The following is a 16,086-nucleotide window of genomic DNA, read 5'->3' as shown; positions in this document are numbered from 1 at the left end:
ATTGGGATGCCGACCACAGGCACTCCCCACCGCATACTGTCACCCAGACGGGCTGATAATACTTATGAACACTCGCCTGGAGTGGAAGGAGATAGTACAGGCGCGGATACGTGAACCAGTGGCTAACGCTATACGTGAGGCCCTACATCAGAATAATCCCTCCTTGGTGAAACTGGCTCCCACCGACACTGTCGCAATCATCATGAGAGAGTGGTACAAATTCGAAATAGAGCGTGGCCTCCTCTACCGGGTTGTCCCCTACCACAATCCTGACCGACAAGAGTTGCTTCTGCCTCGGAGCATGCAGTACCATGTACTACGATCCCTGAATGACGATCACAGACACCTGGGGGTCGATAAGACCTTCGGTTAATAAGAGACCGATTCTTCTGGCCCAAGATGCGAGAGTCGGTAGAGCGGCATTGCCGTAAATGCCTGAGAATAATCCAGAGGAAGACACTTCCCACTCGTGCAGCCCCAATGGGCCAAATAAAAAGCTCAGGTCCCATGGACCTCGTGTGCATGGACTTCTTGTGCATCAAATCCGATTCAAGAGGTATCGGGAACGTGCTGGTGATGACCGACTACTATACCAAGCATTTCCTACCAAAGATCAGAAGGCTAAAGTGCTGTGGGAGAAATACTTCATCCATTACGGCCTCCCGAATCGAATGCACTCTGCCCAAGGTAGAGACTTTGAGAGCAAGCTCATCAAGGAGCTGCTTAAGTTGCTCAACATCCAGGAGTCCCGAACTACTCCATATCATCCCGAGGGAGACGCCTTAGCTGAAAGGTTCAATCGAACGCTGCTCTACATGCTAGGTACCCTAAAGAGCTCACAAAAGACTGTATGGAGCAAGCAAGTGGAAGCTATGGTACATGCATGTAATTGCACCCGGCATGAATCCACAGGGTACACTCAGTACTTTATGATGTTCGGGCGAGAGGCACGGCTACGTGTGGACATCCGTCTTCGGGTATCTACCGATGGGGTACCCAATACTGTACATTATAAATATGTCCAGCGACTCCCAGCCAGCCTACAACATGCGTATCAATTAGCGGAGAAGGCCTCTGCACAGATGACTGACAATAACAAGAGAAGGTATGACCACAAGATCCGATATCGGGAACTAAGGCTCGGAGGTGCCGTTCCACTATGTAACCTAGGAATCCCCGGCAAACACAAGCTGGCCGACAGCTGGCGCGACGGAGTCTTTGAGGTAGAATCCCAGATGCTAGGCCTCCCGGTCTACCGCATACGAGACGTGGATGGCCGGGTAAAGGTCTGGCACAAAAAACATTTGTTGCCCATCACACAAGTGGGAGAGAGTGACTCTTAACCAGAGACTTTAATATCCGCCGGTGAGCCAGAAGAGTCCCCTGAGACTCCTGCTTCAGAAATCGAGTCCAGCCAAGATCCTTTGGAAGGAACCTGCGCTGGTCCCAATGGAGACTGGTGGGCACCTCCCGAAGGAGCACCGGGTAATGGGCCTGCGACCCAAGCACCATCCCCGTAGCTTCAACAAGCCGACCATTGGACCCAAGAAGTCCAAGTTTTGTGCCCAGTAGAGACTTTAACGAGACCGAGTGGCCACTCACAGATGGGTCAAGGCCTCAGGACTATGATAGACTTTCCCCAGTGGGAGGTACTGCAGAAGAGACTCGCAGGAGTCAGAGTGAGACGCCCTCCCACTAGAGTGGCTTACGGTCAGCTTGGGGAACCCCACTATGAGTTTCAGCAGCCGGCTAAAGCCAAGCTGGCCTCTGTTATCAACATGTTTTTGAAATGTATAATATTGTGTAAAGCCGATTCCTGTGTTAAGTTATATACCTGTACAGTATTTTTTATTATATAACTTTTCTGAGTTGGTGGGATGTTACGTTGTTCCCAAGCAGGGACGTTGGGGTTTTCACCAGGGGGAGAATGTGGCCAGGCCTCCCCTCTGGGTATCCCAGTCGGCATCCTCTTACCTCCGGTTGCTGCGGAGGGCCGCGGGTGCGTCCGCCGGGTGCCGGGAGGAGCGGTGAGAGAAGGGCAGATTGGGGAGACGAGCGATTCGCCAGCGGCTCCCGTTGCAGGGCGTCGCCATCTTGAATGTGGTTGCGCATGCGCAGTGCAGTTCGCACATGTGCAGTAGGTTTGTAAGTGCGGTGGCCATCTTGCTCTCCTCGCACATGCGCAGCAGGCCTTGCAAGCGGCGGCCATTACACCCAAGGCTCTGCGGGGACTACAATTCCCAGCAGCCCCAGGGGCTGCACAGCACATGGACTGTTATGGCCAATAGGGTCCTCAGATTGTCGGTAGAGGCAAGAAGATACATTGGGCGCGCTCAGGAGACCACGCCACTCGGAAAAGGGACCTGAGAGGAACAGGTAATGTCCAGGGAGCAGTGCTGAACTAGCAGTTCCCTGGACTAGGCCAGATCTCCCCCCTTAGGCCCCAGCTAGGCCCTGACTCACAGTAGCTTGTGGTTACTTTAGGGAAGGCCCTCTTAGCAAGGGATGCTTCCCCATTTTACTGTCTAGTGTCAGGGGCACAGTGAAGAAGCCGCACAGTGATTGCGGCCTGTGGTCTGGGACCAGACCACCTCCGTGTAAGAAACTCTGTATGGTGATATTATCCACGCCGGAATTCACCCTACGTGGGAGGCGGACGCCATCGCGGACGAGGTCGCTGGATCAGCGGATCCCTGTTGCTAAGTCGGCGGCACGAGTACTGGAGTACTCGGCAGGCACCTCACGTAAGTGCACCAACACTCCACGGGGTAGCGCTATCTCCTACACTTTTGTGTGTAGCCCAAACATTGGGACATTGGGACATTGGGAGAAGAACATCAGGCTATTTAAATCAGGCGGTATAGCTTAGTTACACCCATTACACTTTTATTAGACAATTGTAAATTGCTTTCACTTTTTTGTGTCACATTGGGAGGACATCTCCTGACATTGGGAGACGGACATCAGGGTATTGGTACCTGGCACCCAATGTACTTTGGTTGACACTCCATTGGTGTACTGTATGCCGTGACACATACATATATACTGTGTGTTACAGAGTACTGTGATATATGGTCAGTAAAGGTTGTTATTATCTACATGTGTGGGTATTACTGTTTACATTGTTCCTGTGAGGTGCTTATCCTGCTAAATTGGGATCCCTCTCAGGTGGAAGCACTGCACCGAAGCGAACACATTATCACCCCAGGCTCCCAGTGGCGGAGACTCATGCCTTCTGTGAGCCAACAGGTAACGGCAGTACCGGTAGCCCCTTTAGTTACGGGGGAACAAGGGTTACATTTAATTAATTAATTGCTTGGTTGGCTAGTGCTTTTAATTTTTGTTTATGGGTGTCTAGGTGCTTGTTGTATCTGTTTTAGTATTGTGTATTTTTGATATTCATGCTTTTGGATTAGAGTGACCATTGACTGCTATAGTAGCTTATCATGCCCATATTATGGGTATGATGTACTACTATGCCACTCAATGGGTACAGGGTGGGTATAGTGAGTCCGCGGTGGGTGGTTAGGCCTCCCAGGTGGGTAGTGGGGCAGGGTGGGTTAACCCCTTAATTACTATAGCGGTTACTAACCGCTAAGGTGATTAAGGGGTTAGGGGTCGTTAGATTGTATTTTTTAATGTATTGTTGCTGGCATTGGTGGACATGGCCCTGCAGTATGCCGACGTGGACGTCCTTCATGTTGGCAGGGGTAATTAGAACGTTTTTTATTTACTTCCTTTATGCTGGCTGGCTAATGTTGTGTTTAATAATGGGCAAATAATCTATTATCCATATCTGGATAATAGATATTTTGCACATTACTGACCACCCGAGGAACCTTGGACGCCAACGGGGACAACCTGAGAACCCCTGGACACCTGCGGGGACCACCCGGACATCTGCGGTGACCACCCGGACACCCGCAGGGACTACCCAAAGGCCCACAGACACCCGTGGTAACCACCCGAGGGCCCCCAGACACCAGAGGGGATGACCCGGGACCCCCAGACACCTGCGGGGACCACCTGGAGGCCCACAGAGCCTAGCAGGGACCACCCGAGGGCCCCCAGACACCCGTGGGAACCCCATGGGGTGCCCTATGGGGCCTGCGGACACCCGAGGACCCCCACCAGCCTGTGGTATTAATCCTGTGTGTAAAAATAAATAAATAATGGTTTTATGTGGGGGCACAGGGGGTGGGTTATGTATTGTTGTGTATTAAATATTGTAATGATTTTTGGTGGCCTAGGAGGTGCTAGTAGGGTTGTTGTGGGTATTCTGTTGTATTGTGGGTAGCGATGGTGGGTGAAGGGGGTATTAGCCCCAAGGATGGGTGTTTAGGCCTACCGGGTGGGTAGCGGGAGGGGTTAACCTCTTCATTACCTTTGCGGTATTAACCCCTAAGATAATGAAGGGGTTAAGTCCACCCGCAAGCCCCCCGCAAGGCCTAAACACCCACCAAGGGTCAAATACCGCCTTCACCCACCCCCACTACCCACAATAAGCATGGCACTGCTGGTTAACCCCTTCATTGCCGTAGCAGTTAGCCGCTAAGGTAATGAAGTCGCCTCTAAATGCATTTTTCATGCATCTGATTCATGCCGGGGCTGATATTAATGGATATCCATGGAGTCTACCGGCATCAATCCGATGCAGGAAAATGCATTTTTTTTCCTAGGTCCCGTCTCGCCGCTCATCGGCAGCTTCTCCCCACCTTCTTGACAACTTTTTGTGGCGGGACGATTTGGAGAGGAATCTCCATACTAGAGCGGCGCTCAGCCTCGATAAGCTGATTGGGGCTACTAGAATTGATCGAGTTTGAGAAGCTGGCGATAAGTGGCAAAAAAAAGCTGCGATTTTGCTCTTATGGCCAGCTTATCAGCGCTTACTGAATAGCAGTAGGCTTTTTTGGCGATAAACTGGCGATAAAGGGCTTATCGCTGCTTATAGCATGAGGCCCCGAGTCTGATAACAACACAGAGTTTGAATCGGGAACCTGGCTCAAACCCCAGTATCAGCTCCATGTGACCTTGCAAGTTACTTTATCTCCCTGTGCCTCAGGCACCAAAACATGGATTGTAAGCTCTATGGGGCAGGCACTGTTCCTATATACTGTTACATACGCCTATAATATATATTATCCCTAACTGTGCATGCAATGTCTTGTATATAATGTATACCCTGTTCACTTATGTAACTGTATTTGTAACCATGTATTATTTGTCATCTTAACTCTATGCTCAGGACATACTTGAAAACGAGAGGTAACTCGCAATGTATTACTTCCTGGTAAAACATTTTTATAAATAAATAAATATGTGCTGCGTACCGCGCGCTATACTGTATTTGTGAAGCGCTTTGAGTCACATCAAGAGAAAAGCACTATATGAAATAAAGTTATTATTATAGTAACAAGTTATTCCACCCTGATACAACAGGTGAAGGTTTCTTGCAATCAAAATATCTGGTTCAGCAAGCTCAGGTTTCAGTTCAGCTGCCAAAACCGTCAGCATTGAAAGGGTTAATAAGTTATCCCCCCCCCCCCCCTTGTCTTATTGTAAAGCTGCATGCTCTTTTCATGCCTAATTCACATTATAAACATCCCCTCCCCAGTAATTACCTCTGAGTAGTCCTGGTGGGACAAACAGGAAATTATTTAGCCTTAGAGAGGCCACTCATTAAAAGGGTTTTGTGTGTGGAAGGATCATTAACCTTTTCCTAACCAGCTCTAGATTACCAGGAGCTGGCTCAGGCAGTCCTGAGTTTATATCTAATGTAGGATGACCTCTTGACTGCAGATTACCAGGGACAGGCTCAGGCAGTCATAGGTTTTTATCTAATGTAGGATTACTTCCTGACTGCAGCATATCATGGACAGGCGCAAACAGCCCAGGTTTTATACCTTTGTTATACTGGAGTGCTCCAGAGACACTTGCTTGTATTTTATAAAGTTTTCAGGGTAAAACAAATATACCCCATCTCTTATCATAGAAAATATTTTTTCCCACCTTAATAATTCCATATTCGGAGGGAAAAAATGATATAAAATAATTATTAATCAAGTTGTTTGTTTTCCTTTGAATCTCAGGACATTTTTGGAAACACCATTTCCTCTTGCAGTGAAAATCATTATTTACATGTTTCCTCCTATTTGTATTCATATTTCACCAAGCACGTGTTCAGTGTTTTACCGATCAGAATCAGGAAGTTTTAATCCAAAACAGGCCCAAGAGAAGCAAATATAACCGCAAACATTAGTAGCAAGAATCCCTGCGCTGGAGAACTTACAATCACAAGGCATCCGGAAGGTGCAAAGGTTTTATTCTAATTTGATTCAGTGAAATTCATACACGGTACAGTGCCTAAATATATATGTATAAATATCTAATAAATAAACTTTGCAACTAATATTGACAGATTTATTATAAATCATTCTTCCTGGTATTGCACAGGTTACTAAGAATTTATATTAGTGTTAGGGACCCTTGAGATGTGGTCTGCCGTGCAGTGGCTCAGGGGCTTACAACAATTTTGGCCAAAAATGTTAAACTAAAAGACCATTTTAATTAATAGATATTTATACATATATATTTAGGCACTGTACCGTGTATGGGTTTCACTGGATGTGCACTGAGCTCTGTCTGTGTTTTATGTTCTGTCTCTGGTTTTAAATATATATTGCCATGCTCAGTAGCACTCCTCTGTGACACTCATATGCTTATATATATGTTGTGGTTATTTTGGGGGTTCAATAGGAGCTTGTTAGGTGTCCAGTATGTTTTACAACTCTTCTTCATATGCACAGAGCTTTTTCAAACCTTACAGGTCTCTTCTTCATATGTACAGAGCTTTCGAAATCTCACAGGTCTCTTCTTCATATGCACAGAGCTTTCCAAACCTTACAGGTCTCTTCATCATATGTAGGTTGTGATGCCTTTTAGTGGACCAACATTAGTGTTCTCCATAGCTGAAATAGTAGTGTCCGGAGCTCTCCAAACTTTATAGGTTTCTACTTCAAGTGAAAAAGAAAGTGTTGGTCAGCTAAAAGTATCCCAACCGGGCATCAAACCTGCTTTTCTACAGGGCCAACATGAACTATCAGAGCCTTGAACTACATCTCTCAAACTCCCGTTTTCAATGAAAATGCAGAATTTGAGCCGGCTGTTAGGACGCCGCATCACCCCCTTCCCTATCAGAGCTATGGTTTGCTGGCCCCCCAGGCAGCGAAGGGGTTAAGTTGGCCAACGCCGCCTTCCAGATGGGAAGCTCACGCGAGCAGGGCCCTCATTGCCGCCTGTATCTGTGTGTGCTTGTTTGTCCTTATTTGGTATGTCATTCTGTTTATGTAATATACATAACTCTGTAACCCCGGGGTACCACGCTGCAGGATATGTTGACGCTTTTACAGAGAAACGGTAATCATAATAATAGAGTACGGCAGTGCAGGGGTTAATGGGACTGGAATGAGTTCCTGATCCTCCCAGCCCCTGCCAGTCAGTGATACCTCCACAACTGCCCCACACAATGGGAACAATTAGCTGTTCATGCACCTCGTTAAACAACGCATTAGCCGGAGAATAGTTAATTATACACTAAACAAAACGCATTTTTCTTCAGCAGAAGCCCAGGGTGCTGAATACCATGTGGGGAAGAGAGGGGGGTTATAGCAGGGGGATTAGACCAGGGATAGGAGGGGGATGAGCCCACCATGGAGATAGGTATATACACAGTCTGGGTGTATAATGAGGGCAGGTCTGGAGATTAACCCCTGTGCTGTTGGCGGGGCCTGTAAAATGGTGCGCGCTGGGTTTGACACCGCGAGAGATAGCTGTGCACTTCAGAGGGGGAAGAAGTGGAGTGAGGGATAGGTCTGCATGTCAGAGTTAGAAGTAGGCATGATGTGCGTCACAGAAAAAAAAGGGAGAGAGAGCTGCTCACATTAAAGCCACGGGATAGACAACTGTGCATGGCAGTGAGAGATGCCCTGTCACAGAGCCGAGCGACAGATAGCCGCGCGCATCACAGAGCCGAGCGACAGCTGTGCGCGTCACAGAGCCGAGCAACAGATAGCCGTGCGCGTCACAGAGCCGAGCGACAGATAGCCGTGCGCGTCTCAAAGCAGAGTGACAGGTAGCCGTGCGTGTCTCGGAGCCGAGCAACAGGTAGCCGCGCGCGTCAAGGAGCCGAGCGACAGATAGCCGCGCGCGTCAAAGAGCCGAGCGACAGATAGCCATGCACATCAAAGAGCGAGCGACAGCCGTGCGCGTCACAGAGCAGAGTGACAGACAGCCGTGCATGTCTCAGAGTCGAGCAACAGACAGCCGTGCGCGTCTCAGAGCAGAGTGACAGCTGTGCGCGTCTCAGAGCAGAGTGACAGCTGTGCGCGTCACAGAGCAGAGTGACAGCCGTGCGCGTCACAGAGCAGAGTGACAGATAGCCGTGTGTGTCTCGGAGCCGAGCGACAGGTAGCCACGCGCGTCAAAGAGCAGAGTGACAGATAGTCGTGCGCGTCACAGAGCAGAGTGACAGATAGTCGTGCGCGTCACAGAGCAGAGTGACAGATAGCCGTGCGCGTCACAGAGCAGAGTGACAGAGAGCCGTGCGTGTCTCGGAGCCGAGCAACAGGTAGCCACGCGCGTCAAAGAGCAGAGTGACAGATAGTCGTGCGCGTCACAGAGCAGAGTGACAGATAGTCATACGCGTCACAGAGCAGAGTGACAGATAGCCGTGCGCGTCACAGAGCAGAGTGACAGATAGCCGTGCGCGTCACAGAGCAGAGTGACAGAGAGCCGTGCGTGTCTCGGAGCCGAGCGACAGGTAGCCACGCGCGTCAAAGAGCAGAGTGACAGATAGTCGTGCGCGTCACAGAGCAGAGTGACAGATAGTCGTGCGCGTCACAGAGCAGAGTGACAGATAGCCAAGCGACAGATAGCCGTGCGCGTCTCAGAGCAGAGTGACAGCTATGCGCGTCACAGAGCAGAGTGACAGATAGCCGTGCGCGTCACAGAGCAGAGTGACAGCCGTGCATGTCTCAGAGTCGAGCAACAGACAGCCGTGCGCGTCTCAGAGCAGAGTGACAGCCGTGCGCGTCACAGAGCAGAGTGACAGATAGCCGTGCGCGTCTCAGAGCAGAGTGACAGCCGTGCGCGTCACAGAGCAGAGAGACAGATAGCCGTGCGCGTCTCAGAGCAGAGTGACAGCCGTGCGCGTCACAGAGCAGAGTGACAGATAGCCGTGCGCGTCACAGAGCAGAGTGACAGAGAGCCGTGCGTGTCTCGGAGCCGAGCGACAGGTAGCCGCGCGCGTCAAAGAGCAGAGTGACAGATAGTCGTGCGCGTCACAGAGCAGAGTGACAGATAGTCATACGCGTCACAGAGCAGAGTGACAGATAGCCGTGCGCGTCACAGAGCAGAGTGACAGATAGCCGTGCGCGTCACAGAGCAGAGTGACAGAGAGCCGTGCGTGTCTCGGAGCCGAGCGACAGGTAGCCACGCGCGTCAAAGAGCAGAGTGACAGATAGTCGTGCGCGTCACAGAGCAGAGTGACAGATAGTCGTGCGCGTCACAGAGCAGAGTGACAGATAGCCGTGCGCGTCACAGAGCAGAGTGACAGATAGCCAAGCGACAGATAGCCGTGCGCGTCTCAGAGCAGAGTGACAGCTATGCGCGTCACAGAGCAGAGTGACAGATAGCCGTGCGCGTCACAGAGCAGAGTGACAGCCGTGCATGTCTCAGAGTCGAGCAACAGACAGCCGTGCGCGTCTCAGAGCAGAGTGACAGCCGTGCGCGTCACAGAGCAGAGTGACAGATAGCCGTGCGCGTCTCAGAGCAGAGTGACAGCCGTGCGCGTCACAGAGCAGAGTGACAGATAGCCGTGCGCGTCTCAGAGCAGAGTGACAGCCGTGCGCGTCACAGAGCAGAGTGACAGATAGCCGTGCGCGTCACAGAGCAGAGTGACAGATAGCCGTGCGCGTCACAGAGCAGAGTGACAGATAGCCGTGTGTGTCTCGGAGCCGAGCGACAGGTAGCCGCGCGCGTCAAAGAGCAGAGTGACAGATAGTCGTGCGCGTCACAGAGCAGAGTGACAGATAGCCAAGCGACAGATAGCTGTGCGCGTCACAGAGCAGAGTGACAGCCGTGCATGTCTCAGAGCCGAGCGACAGATAGCCGTGCATGTCTCAGTCGAGCAACAGATAGCCGTGTGCGTCTTAGAGCAGGGCGTGAGATAGCCGTGCGCGTCACAGAGCAGGGCGTGAGATAGCCGTGCGCGTCACAGAGCAGAGCAACAGATAGCTGTGCGTGTCTCAAACATGAGTGACAGATAGCCATGCGCGTCACAGAGCAGAGCGACAGATAGCCGTGCACGTCACAGAGCAGAGCGACAGATAGCCGTGCACGTCACAGAGCAGAGCGACAGATAGCCGTGCACGTCGCAGACACGAGTTACAGAGAGCTGTGCATCTCTCAGAGCGACAGATAGCCGTGCGCGTCACAGAGCAGAGCGACAGATAGCTGTGCGTGTCTCAGACACGAGTGACACGTCGCAGAGCAGGGCGTGAGATAGCCGTGCGCGTTGCAGAGCAACAGATAGCCATGCACGTCATAGAGCAGAGTGACAGATAGCCGTGCGTGTCACAAAGCAGAGCGACAGATAGCCGTGCACGTCGCATAGCCGAGTGACAGATAGCCGTGCATGTCTCAGACACAAGTGACAGAGAGCTGTGCGCGTAACAGAGCAGGGCGACAGAGAGCCGTGCGCGTAACAGAGCAGGGCGACAGCCGTGCGCGACGCAGAGCTGAGTGAGAAATAGCCCTGCACGTCAGAGCAGCGTGAGATAGCCGTGCGCGTCACAGAGCAGAGCGAGCGATAGCTGTGCGCGTCACAGAGCCGAGTAACAGATAGCCGTGCGTCTCAGAGCAGGGCGAGCGATAGCCGTGCGCGTCGCAGAGCGACAGCTGTTCGCGTCTCAGAGCAGAGCGACAGATAGCTGTGCATCTCTCAGATCGACACAGTTGTGTGTGTCTCAGTACAGAGCGACAGATAGCTGTGTATGTCACACTTTGAAAAGTAGGTCTGCAGGGTGACAGACAGCTTGTGCATGTCCCCAGTGAGATGAGAAGTACAAACCCCGTGCTAATCAGATATCCAGGCACTTCGGGGTTAACCCAGACGGGCACACCTCACCCTGTGCTTACACCGCGTCCTAGGCATGCGCTAACAGGCTTCGCTAATCCGTTCTCGCCAGCAGCAGAGCGCGGGTCTGTGCCCTGCGCTGCCCCATCTGGCAGTGTATGTGTGGGGTCTGAAATCATGTAACGAAGATTCGGACATGAACAGGACTGTCTGATCTTGTCCCTGATACTCTGCAGCTAGAAGTTCACTCTACATTAGATATAAATCCAGGATGTCTGAGCCAGCCCCAGGGTAATCTGCAGTTAGGACTCAGTAGGTCAACCAACATTAGATATCAAAGCAGTGCCTCAGCCTACCTATGATAATCTGGGGTCACTCTGCTTAGTCTGTGGCTCTGACATTTCTGTGCTGGGGTATGGTATACATTGGAGATATTCCCCAAAAGTGACTCAGAGTAGCAGGCATCAGTACACTGTGTGAGAAATGTATGGGTATATTTGTTCTGTCCCTTAGTGAACCCTCCTCTTTCACCTCTGTGTTGGGCATGGGAAGGGGCATGACCCTCACACCTGGCCCTATAGCCCAGGCCTCATTCCTTCCATTAACCCTTTTACCTTCCCCCTCCCCTTCGAAGTGGCTGCAACCTGCCATCTAACCAGGTTCACAGTGTGATCATGATCCAGTCCTGGGTTTGGATTCCCATTGGCTCTTGTGCCCACAACAGTAGTATAATAAGAGCTGACGAATGTCTGAACTGGCTCATTATAACACTGTGAACATGGCGTTTGTTGGTATCATGAGATGTCTGGGATGTCACAGGGTCCTTAAGGATCAGTGACTTTGAGGTACAGTTGGTGTGTAAGCTCTTTAGGCAAGAATGAATACCTTCAGTCCTCATGGGTCTGTGAGAGATAATGGATAAAGGTAGTACCTTCACCATTTACACTCATTGGAAGGTAGTCCCACTCACAGGAAATGGCCTCATTCATCAGAAGGCAGCCTCACTCATTGAAAGGACAGTCTCACTCATGGGAAGACGGTCTCACTCAATAGAGAAGGTAATCTCAGTCATTGGAAGGTAGTCACATTAGAACACAATCACACTCATTGGAATGCAGTCCTAGTCATTGGAGGTCAGTCTCTCTTTCTCACCCTCACCTAACCCTTCCATTTGAGAATATTTCCATTAAAATACATCTTTTTTTTTAACCAGAACCCCCAAAAGCTCTCATTTCTGGCACCCTGAACCGTGAGGGTTAATGTTTAACCATGAAACCTCCCAGCCCCCAGCAGTCTTTGTCTGTGTGTCACCGGAAAGTGTTTAGATACAGAAAACAAACGAAGCAATGAGGCAGCTGGATTTTTTATCTGGATTTACTGGAGGAGTTTTCTCACACAATCCAAGAGGTCTGTAATGTTAGAGGGGCCCGGAGGGCGCTGCTTCGCAAGCTGAAGAAGTTGATGCTGCCTTAGACGTGGGGGATCCCAGCTCCTCAGGAAAGTCATTTGTGTCTGTGACAAAAATTAGATGGCAAGCTTTTCAGCCCAGGGCCTGTTGGGCCTGCAAGATACCATGCACAGTACTACACAAGAAAAATATTACAAATACGGTGCCCACATCAAAGCTCTTTGGCCTTTATTATAGAAAGATCCATACAATATTTTCTAAGTCAGAGCTTTACGGTCACCTTGTAAATAAACTCTGCAGTGTGAATAAAATACACTCCATAAAGCCCCAGTACTTTAACACCACTTTTGACTGATTTTAACCATTTTTCTCTGCTGCCTGGGACACATTTTAACCCATGTTGCTCTGCCCAGTAGTTCTGCTTCCCATCACAATGAGTCAAGAGGGGGGCCTAGTAAGGGGTTGTGAGCGAATGATTAATTGTCTGTATTCTGAGGCAATCAACTGCAGCCTGGAGCACTTTTTTTTTTTTCCCTTTCCAGGGATTTTAAGAAAGAAACATTGTTTTTTGTCACTTTCCTTCCAGCTCTGGATAACATGCTGACAGATTTGGGAGGCCCTTCCCACTGAGCTTGGCTTGGAGAGAGAAAGAAGTGATGGGGGGGGGGGGGGGGGGGGGAGAGAGTGGGAGGACAGAACTGGTCAGAAAGGAAGAGTAGGTTGAGAAGTGGGATAGGAGGAGGGGGGTCCGCCCCTCCCTTGTTAGCTCAGTATGTCAGGCATGCTGAGGGCCCACTGTGTGTGCAGCCTGTTGCTGAGTTTAAGGACGGGTGAGGGGAACTGGAAGCCATACTGTGCACTACAAACTTCCACATCAGTCCCAAAAACTCAGCCACAGGGAGAAGGGACTGTCACATTGACGAGGCGTAGGGGACGGAGATACTGAGTGGGGTTGATGTGTTTTGGGGTGAAACGTCCCTGTGTTAATACAAAGCTAGATTCTCTTCTCTCTCTTTAACACAGCATCCTGCGCTGCCTTCCTCCTTTACTAACAGTGCCCTGCGCTCCCTTCTTCTTTTGCTAACACAGCGCCCTGCGCTCCCTTCCTCCTTTACTAACACAGCGCCCTGCGCTCCCTTCCTCCTTTACTAACACAGCGCCCTGCGCTCCCTTCCTCCTTTACTAACACAGTGCCCTGCGCTCCCTTCTTTACTAACACAGCACCCCGCGCTCCCTTCCTCCTTTACTAACACAGCGCCCTGTGCTCCCTTCCTCCTTTACTAACACAGTGCCCTGCGCTCCCTTCTTTACTAACACAGCACCCCGCGCTCCCTTCCTCCTTTACTAACACAGCGCCCTGTGCTCCCTTCCTCCTTTACTAACACAGTGCCCTGCGCTCCCTTCCTCCTTTTGCTAACACAGCGCCTTGTCCTCCCTTCCTCCTTTATTAACACAGTGCCCCGTGCTCCCTTCCTCCTTTGTTAACACAGCACCCCGCGCTCCCTTCCTCCTTTATTAACACAGCACCCCGCGCTCCCTTCCTCCTTTACTAACACAGCGCCCTGCGCTCCCTTCCTCCTTTACTAACACAGCGCCCTGCGCTCCCTTCTTTACTAACACAGCACCCGCGCTCCCTTCCTCCTTTACTAACACAGCGCCCTGCGCTCCCTTCTTTACTAACACAGCGCCCTGCGCTCCCTTCCTCCTTTATTAACACAGCGCCCTGCGCTCCCTTCCTCCTTTACTAACACAGCGCCCTGCGCTCCCTTCCTCCTTTTGCTAACACAGTGTCTTGTGCTCCCTTCCTCCTTTATTAACACAGCGCCCTGCGCTCGCTTCCTCCTTTATTAACACAGCGCCCTGCACTCCCTTCTTCTTTTGCTAACACAGCGCCCTGCGCTCCCTTCTTCCTTTGCTAACGCTATCCTTCGCTTTCTTCTTTCTCTGCTAACACTGCATCCTGTTCTCCCTTCTACCTCTGCTAACATTGCATCCCGGGCTCCCATCTTCCACTGCTAACACTGTATCTCGCACTCCCTTCTATCTCTACTAACACAGCACCCTGCACTCTCTCACTGCACCCTGTGCTCCCTCTCTGCTAACACTGCACCTTGTGCTCCCTTCTACCTCTGCTAACACAATACCCTGTTAGCAGTGCATCGCCGCACTCCCTTCTACACTGTATCCTGCGCTTCCCACACTCCTTCATTTTGTGAGGGGTGAACGTTTGCGTAAAATGAATGGAAAACGATGATGTAGAATAAACTTAAGTTACCCAACCCCCATCTCTTTTTAACCCTACATGCCCATGTAAATAGTTATAGAATCCCATATTTGAAAGTCTGCATCAATTACATGGGCTGCTTATGACATTTGGGGAGCTAAAGAGCAATTTACTAAAAAAAATATTTGGGGGGAGTTAGGTTCATTTTTATTTCAAAGTGCAGCCCCACGTACATTATTTCTGGGTGATTAAAATGCCTTAATGAAGCTAGCAGTAACTGTGTCCAATTTTCCAGAGATTCTATACATGATAAAATATTTGCCATTAAAGTTTTTTTTAACCTTGTGTCACAAACACTAACACAACATCCTTACACAAAGTATGTAAGGGTGTAATTCAGCAAACGCTGATGTGGGGGTGTTTTGCCCTGGTACGGTGCTAACAGTCATCCAAGTCAATGGCAGTTAACGCTGGACCAGGGTACCATATACACCGCATCGTGACTTCGTGAATTTCCCCTTCAAGTAAATCCACTTTTCCCTTAACCCCCCCGCCCCCCCAAAAAAATAAACCTGGAAGTATACATTTGTAAATTAAATTTAAAAAAAAAAAGGCAGTGATACTTCATAATATGTCACGTCAACCACTGTAATTGACAGAGCTCACGGTAATATCCTACAGAAGATGGGGGCAAAATGGTAAATACTCAGCGCTGATCAGGGGAAGCGTTGGGATCGCTGCAGCGCTTGAACAGTATATACAATGGGGGTTTGTTGTAAAGGGTTAGACTAGAGTTTGTAGTCTGAAAGCAATGGGGTTTACTATTCCAGCAGCACTCGGGTTAACCCTGGCCCCAGTCCCTGAATTGTCCATTGAGCAGTTTTTAAATAGAGTGTCATTTTGCAGCTTTAAACTCCTCCCCTGTGATTCTGGCATCAGAAAAACTCCCAGCTCTTTGCAGCTTCTCCGAGGGCACAGACATACATACACCCCACAGAAAGAGGGGAAGGGTGGTAAAAAAAAAAAAAAAAAGCCCTAAACCACAAGACCAAGAACCTTTTAATCCTTCAGCAGACCACAAAACCAGGAGACCCCATAAAAGAAGATCCAGCAGCAAACAGGGGGAGGAAGCTGAGCTCTCTCACACCCCCCGCACTTTTTTTTGGGGGAAAATCTCTTCACTTTTTGGAGCTGTGATTTTTTTATTATTATTGTCAAGAAATAACTTTTGAAAACCAGGATTTGGGATCGAATCGGGAACCGGGAGAGAACTTCTATATATCTGCCTGGGAGGGGAAGTGTAGAAGGAAAGTTGGCTGC

Source organism: Ascaphus truei, chromosome 5 (assembly GCF_040206685.1).
Source record: "Ascaphus truei isolate aAscTru1 chromosome 5, aAscTru1.hap1, whole genome shotgun sequence".
In the NCBI taxonomy this organism is placed as follows: Eukaryota; Metazoa; Chordata; class Amphibia; order Anura; family Ascaphidae; genus Ascaphus; species Ascaphus truei.
Note: the sequence above shows the minus strand (reverse complement) of the source record.